Consider the following 11,358-nt stretch of genomic DNA (forward strand, 5'->3'; position numbering starts at 1 on the left):
AAGAGAGGGGGAGAACATTGTATTGAGATCCAAAAAGAGAGAAGAAGCCATCTAGCTAATAACTATGGACCCGAAGGTCTGTGGTAAACTACTCACAACTCATTGGAGGGGCTATGGTGTTGATGTAGAAGCCCTCCGTGATGAATTCCCCCTCCGTCAGAATGCCGGCGACGGCTCCAAGATGGGATCTCGCGGATACAGAAGGTTACGGTGGCGGAAATATTTCTTCGGTGGCTCCCTGGATGTTTTCGGGGTATGTAGGCTTGTATAGGAGGAAGAAGTATGTCGGTGGCCGCCCGAGGGGTCCACGAGACAGGAGCGCGCCCAGGAGGGGTGGGCGCACCCTCCTATCTCATGGCCGCCTCGGCTGCTTCTTGGCTTGCACTCCAAGTTCTCCGGATCACGTTCGTTCCAAAAATCACGCTCCCGAAGGTTTCATTCCGTTTGGACTCCATTTGATATTCCTTTTCTTCGAAATACTGAAATAGGCAAAAAAAACAGCAATACGGGCTGGGCCTCCGGTTAGTAGGTTAGTCCCAAAAATGATATAAATGTGTAAAATAAAGCCCATAGACATCCAAAACAGGTAATATAATAGCATGGAACAATCAAAAATTATAGATATGTTGGAGATGTATCACTATGCATCACCTAGATAGATCTTGCGTGATCGTAGGAATTTTTTTGAAATTACTGCGTTCCCCAACAGTGGCATCCGAGCCAGGTCTATGCGTAGATGTTATGTGCACGAGTAGAACACAAAGAGTTGTGGGGGATAATAGTCATACTGCTTAACAGCATGTCATACTTTGATTCGGCAGTATTGTTGGATGAAGCGGCCCGGACCGATATTACATGACCGCGTTCATGAGACTGGTTCTACCGACGTGCTTATGCACATAGGTGGCTGGTGGTTGTCTATTTCTCCAACTTTAGTTGAATCGAGTGTGGCTACGCCCGGTCCTTGTTGAAGGTTAAAATAGCACACTTGACGAAAAATCATTGTGGTTTTCATGCGTAGGTAAGAATGGTTCTCGCTTGAACCTTGCACCAACAAAGTAGAGGACGTCTAACTTGTTTTTGCAGGGCTTGCTATGATGTGATATGGTCAAGGCAAGATGTGATATAAATTGTTGTATGAGATGATCATGTTTTGTAACAAAGTTATCGGCAACTGGCAGGAGCCATATGGTTGTCGCTTTATTGTATGCAATGCAATTCCCATGTAATTGTTTTACTTTATCACTAAGTGGTAGCGATAGTCGTAGTAACAATAGTTGGTGAGACGACAACGATGCTACGATGGAGATAAAGGTGTCGCGCTGGTGACGATGGAGATCATGACGATGCTTCGGTGATGGAGATCATGAGCACAAGATGATGATGTCCATATCATGTCACATTTTTTGATTGCATGTGATGTTTATCTTTTATGCATCTTATTTTGCTTAGTACGGCGGTAGCATTATAAGATGATCCCTTACTAAATTTCAAGGTATAACTGTTCTCCCTAAGTATGCATCATTGCACATTCATCGTGCCGAGACACCATGTGATGATCGGGTGTGATAAGCTCTATGTCCACATACAACGGGTGCAAGCCAGTTTTGCACATGCAGAATACTCAGGTTAAACTTGACGAGCCTAGCATATGCAGATTGGCCTCGGAACACTGAGACCGAAAGGTCGAGCTTGAATCATATAGTAGATATGATCAACATAGTGGTGTTCATCATTGAAAACTACTCCATATCACGTGATGATCGGACATGGTTTAGTTGATTCGGATCACGTGAACACTTAGATGATTAGAGGGATGTCTATCTAAGTGGGAGTTCTTAAGTAATATGATTAACTAAACTTTAATTTATCATGAACTTAGTACCTGATAGTATTTTGCATGTCTATGTTGTTGTAGATCAATGGCCCGTGCTATCGTTCCTTTGAATTTTAATGCGTTCCTAGAGAAAGCTAAGTTGAAAGATGATCGCAGTAACTACACGGACTGGGTCAGTAACTTGAGGATTATCCTCATTGTTGCACAGAAGAATATGTCCTGGAAGCACCGTTGGGTGCCAGGCCTGCTGCAGATGCTACTGATGATGTTAAGAACGTCTGGCAGAGCAAAGCTGATGACTACTCGATAGTTCAGTGTGCCATGCTTTACAGCTTAGAACCGGGACTTCAACGACGTTTTGAACATCATGGAGCATATGAGATGTTCCAGGAGTTGAAGTTAATATTTTAAGCAAATGCCCGGATTGAGAGATATGAAGTCTCCAATAAGTTCTACAGCTGTAAAATGGAGGAGAATAGTTCTATCAGTGAACATATACTCAGAATGTCTGGGTACCACAACCACTTGACTCAACTGGGAGTTAATCTTCCTGATGATAGTGTCATTGACAGAGTTCTTCAATCATTGCCACCAAGCTATAAAGGCTTCGTGATGAACTATCATTTGCAAGGGATGAACAAGACTACTCCCGAGCTCTTCGCAATGCTAAAGGCTACGGAGGTAGAAATCAAGAAGGAGCATCAAGTGTTGATGGTCAATAAGACCACTAGTTTCAAGAAAAAGGGCACAGGGAAGAAGGGGAACTTCAAGAAGAACGACAAAAAGGTTGCTGCTCAAGAGAAGAAACCCAAGTCTGGACCTAAGCCTAAAACGGAGTGCTTCTACTTCAAAGGGACTGGTCACTGGAAGCGGAACTGCCCCAAGTATTTGGCGGATAAGAAGGATGGCAAAGTGAAATGTATATTTGATATACATGTTATTGATGTGTACCTTACTAATGCTCGTAGTAGCACCTGGGTATTTGATACTGGTTTTGTTGCTCATATTTGTGACTCGAAACAGGGGCTACGGATTAAACGAAGATTGGCTAAGGACGAGGTGACGATGCACGTGGGAAATGGTTCCAAGGTCGATGTGATCGCTGTCGGCACGCTACCTCTACATCTACCATCGGGATTAGTTTTAGACCTGAGTAATTGTTATTTGGTGCCAGCGTTGAGCATGAACATTATATATGGATCTTGTTTAATACGAGACGGTTAGTCATTTTAATCAGATAATAATGGTTGTTCTATTTATATGAGTAATATCTTTTATGGTCATGCACCCTTGATGAGTGGTCTATTTTTGTTGAATCTCGATAGTTATGATACACATATTCATAATATTAAAGCCAAAAGATGCAAAGTTAATAATGATAGTGCAACTTATTTATGGCACTGCCATTTGGGTCATATCGGTGTAAAGCGCATGAAGAAACTCCATGCTGACGGACTTTTGGAATCACTTGATTATGAATCACTTGGTGCTTGCGAACCGTGCCTCATGGGAAAGATGACTATAACTCCATTATCCGGAACAATGGAACGAGCCACTGACTTGTTGGAAATAATACATACTAATGTATGCGGTCCAATGAGTATTGAGGCTTGTCGTGGGTATCGTTATTTTCTTACCTTCACAGATGATTTGATCAGATATGGTTATATCTACTTAATGAAGCACAAGTCTGAAACATTTGAAAAGTTCAAATAATTTTAGAGTGAAGTGGAAAATCATTGTAACAAGAAAATAAAGTTTCTACGATCTGATCATGGAGGAGAAGATTTGAGTAACGAGTTTGGTCTTCATTTGAAACAACATGGGATAGTTTCACAATTAACACCAGCGGGAACACCACATCGAAATGATGTGTCCGAACATCGTAACCGTACTTTATTGGATATGGTACGGTCTATGATGTCTCTTACTGATTTACCGCTATAGTTTTGGGGTTATGCTTTAGAGACGGCTGCATTCACTTTAAATAGGGTGCCATAAAAATCTATTGAGACGACGCCTTATGAACTGTGGTTTGGCAAGAAACCAAAGCTGTCATTTCATAAAGCTTGGGGCTGCGATGCTTATGTGAAAAAGCTTCAACCTGATAAGCTCGAACCCAAATCGGAGAAGTGTGTCTTCATAGGATACCCAAAGGAAACTGTTGGGTACACCTTCTATCACAGATCTGAAGGCAAAATCTTTGTTGCTAAGAATGGATCCTTTCTAGAGAAGGAGTTTCTCTCGAAATAAGTGAGTGGGAGGAAAGTAGAACTTGATGAGGTAATTGTACCTTCTCCCTTATTGGAAGGTAGTTCATCATAGAAATCAGTTCCAGTGATTCCTACACCAATTAGTGAGGAAGTTAATGATGATGATCATGAAACATCAGACCCAGTTACTACGAACCTCGTAGGTCTTCCAGAGTAAGATCCGCACTAGAGTGGTACAGTAATCATGTTTTGGAAGTCATGTTACTAGACCATGATGAGCCTACGAACTATCAGGAAGCGATGATGAGCCCAGATTCCGCGAAATGGCTTGAGGCCATGAAATCTGAGATGGGATCCATGTATGAGAACAAAGTGTGGACTTTGGTGGACTTGCCCAATGATCGGCAAGCCATAGAAAATAAATGGATCTTTAAGAAGAAGACCGACGCAGACGGTAATGTTACAGTTTACAAAGCTCGACTTATTGCAAAAGGTTTTCGATAAATTCAAGGAGTTTACTATGATGAGACTTTTTAACCCGTAGCGATGCTTAAGTCTGTCTGAATCATGTTAGCAATTATTTCATTTTATGATTATGAAATTTGGCAAATGGATGTCAAAACTGCATTCTTGAATGGATTTCTGGAAGAAGAGTTGTATATGATGCAACCAAAAGGTTTTGTCGATCCAAAAGGTGGTAACAATGTGCAAGCTCTAGTGATCCATTTATGGACTGGTGCAAGCCTCTCGGAGTTGGAATAAACACTTTGATAGTGTGATCAAAGCATATGGTTTTATACAGACTTTTGGAGAAGCTTGTATTTACAAGAAAGTGAGTGGGAGCTCTGTAGCATTTCTGATATTATATGTGGATGACATATTGTTGATTGGAAATGATATAGACTTTCTGGATAGCATAAAGGGATACCTGGATAAGAGTTTTTCTATGAAAGACCTCGGAGAATATGCTTACATATTGGGCATCAAGATCTATAGAGATAGATCAAGACACTTAATTGGACTTTCACAAAGCACATACGTTGATAAAGTTTTGAAGAAGTTCAAAATGGATCAGTCAAAGAAAGGGTTCTTGCATGTGTTACAAGATGTGAAGTTGAGTCAAACTCAATGCCCGACCACTTCAGAAGATAGAGAGAAAATGAAAGTCATTCCCTATGCTTCAGCCATAGGTTCTATCATGTATGCAATGCTATGTACCAGACCTGATGTATGCCTTGCTATAAGCATGGCAGGGAGGTACCAAAGTAATCCCGAAGTGGAACACTGGACAACGGTCAAGACCATCCTGAAATACATGAAAAGGACTAAGGATATGTTTCTCGTTTATGGAGGTGAAAAAGAGCTCATCGTAAATGGTTATGTCGATGCAAGCTTTTACACTGATCCGGATGACTCTAAGTCGCAAACCAGATACGTATTTTTATTGAATGGAGGAGCTATCAGTTGGTGCAATTCCAAGCAAAGCGTCCTGGCAGGATCTACGTGTGAATAGGAGTACATTGCTGCTTTGGAAGCATCAAATGAAGGAGTTTGGATGAAGGAGTTCATATCCGATCTAGGTGTCATACCTAGTGCATTGGGTCCAAAGAAAATCTTTTGTGACAATACTGGTGTAGTTGCCTTGGCAAAGCAATCCAGATTTCACAAGAGAACCAAGCACATCAACAGACGCTTCAATTCCATCCGTCATCAAGTGTCGGAAGGGGACATAGATATTTGCAAGATACACACGGATCTGAATATTGCAGATCCGTTGACTAAGCCTCTTCCACGAGCAAAACATGATTAGTACCAAAGCTCCATGGGTGTTAGAATCAATACTATGTAATCTAGACTATTGACTCTAGTGCAAGTGGGAGACCGAAGGAAATATGCCCTAGAGGCAATAATAAAGATATTATTTATTTCCTTATTTCATGATAAATGTTTATCATTCATGCTATAATTGTATTAACCGGAAACTTAGTACATGTGTGAATACATAGACAAAACATATTGTCCCTAGTATGCCTCTACTTGACTAGCTCGTTAATCAAAGATGGTTATGTTTCCTAACCATAGACATGTGTTATCATTTGATGAACGGGATCACACCATTAGGAGAATGATGTGATGGACATGACCCATCCGTTAGCTTAGCATTATGATCGTGACAGTTTCATTACTACTGCTTTCTTCATGACTTATACAAGTTCCTCAGACTATGAGATTATGCAACTCTCGAATACCGGAGGAACACTTTGTGTGCTACCAAACATCACAATGTAAATGGGTGATTATAAAGGTGCTCTATAGGTGTCTCTGAAGGTGTTTGTTGGGTTGGCATAGATTGAGATTAGGATTTGTCACTCCATGTTTCGGAGAGGTATCTCTGGGCCCTCTCGGTAATACTCATCACTATAAGCCTTGCAAGCATTGTGACTAATGAGTTAGTTGCAGGATGAAGTATTATAGAACGAGTAAAGAGACTTGCCGGTAACGAGATTGAACAAGGTATGATAATACCGATGATCGAATCTCGGGCAAGTAACATACCGATGACAAAGGGAACAACGCATGTTGTTATACGGTTTGACCGATAAAGATCTTCGTAGAATATGTAGGAACCAATATGAGCATCCAGGTTCCGCTATTGGTTATTGACCAGAGATGTGTCTCGGTCATGTCTACATAGTTCTCGAACCCGTAGGGTCTGCACGCTTAACGTTCGATGATGATTGGTATTATAAGTTTATGTGATTTGATGTACCGAAGATTGTTCGGAGTCCCGGATGAGATCATGAAAATGACGAGGAGTATCGAAATGGTCGAGACATAAATATTGATATATTGGACGACTATATTTGGACACCAGAAGTGTTCCGAAGAAGTTTCGGATAAAACCGGAGTACCGAGGGTTACCGGAACCTCCCCGGGAAGCTATTGGGCCTCATGGGCCTTAGTGGAGAAGAGAGAGGGCCGGCCAAGAGGTGGCGTGCGCCCCCTTTCCCTAGTCCTAATTGTACAAGGGGAGGGGGCGACGCCCCCCTCCTTCCTTCTCTCCTCCTCCTCCTTCCCCCCTTCTCCTTATGGGAATAGGAAGGGGGGGATTCCTACTTGGAGTAGGACTCCCCCCCTTGGGCGTGCCACCCTTGGCCGGCCTCCTCCTCCCTCCCTCCTTTATATACAGTGGAGGGGGGCACCCCATAGACACACAAGTTGATCAAGTTGATCTTTTACCCGTGTGTGGTGCCCATGTGTGGTGCTCGCCTCCACAGATTTCCACCTCGGTCAGATCGTCGTAGTGCTTAGGCGAAGCCCTGCGCTGGTAACGTCATCATCATCATCACCATGTCGTCGTGCTGACGAAACTCTCCCTCGGCCTCAGCTGGATCTAGAGTTCGAGGGACGTCACCGAGCTGAACGTGTGCAGATAGCGGAGGTGCCATGCGTTCGGTACTTGATCAGTTGGATCGCGAAGACGTTCGACTACATCAACCGCGTTACTTAACGCTTTCGCTTTCGGTCTACAAGGGTACGTGGACACACTCCCCCCCACGTTGCTATGCATCACCTAGATAGATCTTGTGTGATCGTAGGAATTGTTTTGAAATTACTACGTTCCCCAACAGTTTGTTGGGTTAGCATAGATCGAGATTAGGATTTGTCACTCTGAGTATCGGAGAGGTATCTTTGGGCCCTCTCGGTAATGTACATCATATGAAGCCTTGCAAGAAATGTGACTAATGAGTTGGTCACGGGATGATGCACTACAGAACGAGTAAATAGACTTGCCGGTAACGACATTGAACTAGGTATGAAGATACCGACGATCGAATCTCGGGCAAGTAACATGCCGATGACAAAGGGAATAACTATGTTGACATTGCGGTTCGACCGATAAAGATCTTCGTAGAATATGTGGGAACCAATATGGGCATCCAGGTTCCGCTATTGGTTATTGACCGGAGAGGTGTCTCGGTCATGTCTACATAGTTCTCGAATCTGTAGGGTCCGCACGCTTAACGTTCGATGACGATTGGTATTATATGAGTTATGTGTTTTGGTGACCGAAGGTTATTCGTAGTTCTAGATGAGATCACAGACATGACGAGGAGTCTCGAAATGGTCGAGAGGTAAAGATTGATATATTAGAAGGTAACATTCAGACACCGGAATGGTTTCGGGAAGTTTCAGATGTTTTTCGGAGTTCGGGGAGGTTACCAGAACCCCCCGGGAAATTATTGGGCCTACATGGGGCATAGGGGAGAGGGGAGGCAGCCCACAAGGGGTGGCCGCACCCCCCTCCCATAGGGAGTTTGCTTTGGACTAGGGGAGGGAGCACGCTCCCCTTTCCTTCTCCGGTTCCCTCTCTCTTCCCCTTTTCCCCTCCGGAAAGAAGGAAAAAAGGGAGGGGGGCGAATCCTACTAGGAGTGGAGTCCTAGTAGGACTCCCTCCCATGGCACGCGCCCCTGGTGGTCGGCCTCCTCCCCCTCCGTTACGGGGGCAGGGGGCACCCCAAAGACACAACAATTGTCTTAGCCGTGTGCGGTGCCCCCCTCCACCGTTTACTCCTCCGATAGTATCATCGTAGTGCTTAGGCGAAGCCCTGAACGGATCACATCACCAACACCGTCATCACACTGTGGTGCTGACGGAACTCATCGGCTCCATCGACACTCTGCTGGATCAAGAGTTCGAGGGACGTCATCAAGCTGAACCTGTGCAGAACTCGGAGGTGCCGTACGTTTGATACTTGATCGGTTGATTCGAGAAGATGTTCGACTACATCAACCGTGTTAAGTTAATGCTTCTGCTTTCGGTCTACAAGGGTACGTGGACACACTCTCCCCCTCTCGTTGCTATGCATCTCCTTGATAGATCTTGCGTGAGCGTAGGATTTTTTTTGAAATTGCATGCTACGTTTCCCATCACTTCATCGGCAAGATCGGTGAGTCAGAGCTTGAGCCAAACATCTACACCGACATCGTTGAGATGGCTCTGCATGCGGGACCCACCAGGGTTCAACCCGCCCGGAAGCACGTTTTCATTGGCTTTGTTCATGGGGCGGATCTTGAGGAAGATTCTGCATCTAGTGGAGAGACGGCCATCTACTCGGTTGATGACCTCAACCGGAGAGACGGAATCCATCTATCAGCTTCAAGACGGTGGCAACAGTATTCCGGACCCCTATGAGCCGCCCTCCAGGGCTGTGATCTTCATGGCTGGCACTTGGCCGGCTCTTAAATCATGAACAACAGCAGTGATGACGTCTGGATCGACTGCCGCTGCGACAGCTGGGGCCAATGGCTCAGCGTGGCCACCGGCTCAAGTCTTATCTGATGTCTTGGGCACTTTGATGACTCTGTTAGCCACAGAGGTTACTGCGGCAAATCAAGCACAACATAATGCGAAAGTTGCAAAGGTGCGAGATGAGGTGGCCAAAGCCCAGGAGGATTTTAATGCAGAAAACATCAAGATGGCAGAGGAACAAGCCAAGATGGATGCTGAGCCACATCGTATCATGGCAGAGGCTTTTCGCTTAAGTTTGGATCAAAACGCCTCTAATGTAGTTCTTCGAAGGAGGTATCAAACCCGTTTGCCTGCATAATATGAGGCGCGAAATCTTTTTAACACGCCTGGTGCAGGGCCAAGTAACCCACCAGGTACAGCCCGGGCAACTGAAGTCCCAGAGAGAAGGGCAGTGGCTCATCCCCGATTGCTAGACCCGCCCAGACGTTTTTCCACACCAACTAGTCATTATTCCACCCCGGTGGATAACATGATAGCAGTGGCTACCCGGCTCAATGCAATCCCTATCACAAATGAGACACCTTTTGTAGCTGAAGAGCAGAACGCAATTGAGCTCTTGCAGACATCAGTCACACAGCAGGAAAAATATGCACATAGTCGTGAGAGGGTGCACTCGACCCCCCTCCCAATCCGCAGTTACAGCCGACGGTTGAATCGCCGGTGGTTTCCAGTAGTGAGCGACGATGTCGACCAAATCAAGATGAGCCGCCCAGTGGGAATAACCCGCCCCTTACGCATGCTCAGGCGATTGTGGATGACGCCAGAGCTCACCGAGAGGCAGAGTCAGTAGAGGTGGAGGATTAAAATTGCCTCTATATGTTATTACCAAAAATTTTCCTACCAACAAAATTCACACCCGTAGATTCATCATTATTCTCAATCAAAGTAGACAAAGGCATATCATTAGGTTCAATAGGAGCACTCTTTCTAGGAATCAATTCTCATAAGTTCATCCATCTTTCCACTGAAAGTATTAATCTCTTCAATAGCATGCACTTTTTTAGTAGAAGATCTTTCGGTATGCCATTGAGAGTAATTTGACATAATATTATCTAGGAGTTTAGTAGCTTCTCCTAATATGATTTCCATAAAAGTACCTCCCGTGGCTGAATCTAAAACATTTCTAGATGCAAAATTTAATCCAACATGATTTTTTTGTATGATCATCCATAAACTTAAACCATGAGTAGGGCAATTTCTTATCATTAATTTCATCCTCTTCCAAGATTGTGCAACATGTTCATGACCGAGTTGCTTAAAATTCATTATATCATTCCTAAGAGAGATGATCTTAGCGGGAGGAAAATACTTGGAAATAAAAGCATCCTAACACTTGTTCCATGAATCAATACTATTTTTAGGCAAGGATGAAAACCAAGTTTTAGCACGATCTTGTAGCGAGAATGTAAACCACTTCAATTTGACAATATCATTATTCACATCTTTTTTCTTTTGCATATCACACAATTCAACAAAGGTATTAAGATGGGATGCAACATCTTCGTTAGGACTATCAGAAAATTGTTCTTTCATAACAAGATTCAACAAAGCAGCATTCATTCCATAAAATTCTGCACTAGTCGGGGGATCAATTGGAGTACTCATAAAATCATTATTGTTAGTGTTGGAAAAGTCACACGACTTAGTATTTTCTTGAGACATCGTGAGAAAGCAAGCGATCTAGCACACAAGCAAACAAAAAGCAAACGAAAATACAAACGGAAAGAAGCCAAATAAAAAGGGAATTTTTTGTGTTTTTCTGAAAATGTTTTAGAAGTGGGGGAGATGAAAACTGTTGGGAAACGTAGCATGCAATTTCAAAATATTTCCTACGCTCATGCAAGATCTATCCATGGAGATGCATAGCAACGAGGGGGAAGAGTGTGTCTACGTACCCTCGTAGACCGTAAGCGGAAGCGTTTATCATGCGGTTGATGTAGTCGTACTCTTCCCGATACGATCACGATCCAACCGATCTAGTGCCGAACGGACGG

This window comes from Triticum aestivum, chromosome 3B (assembly GCF_018294505.1).
Source record: "Triticum aestivum cultivar Chinese Spring chromosome 3B, IWGSC CS RefSeq v2.1, whole genome shotgun sequence".
Classification (NCBI taxonomy): Eukaryota; Viridiplantae; Streptophyta; class Magnoliopsida; order Poales; family Poaceae; genus Triticum; species Triticum aestivum.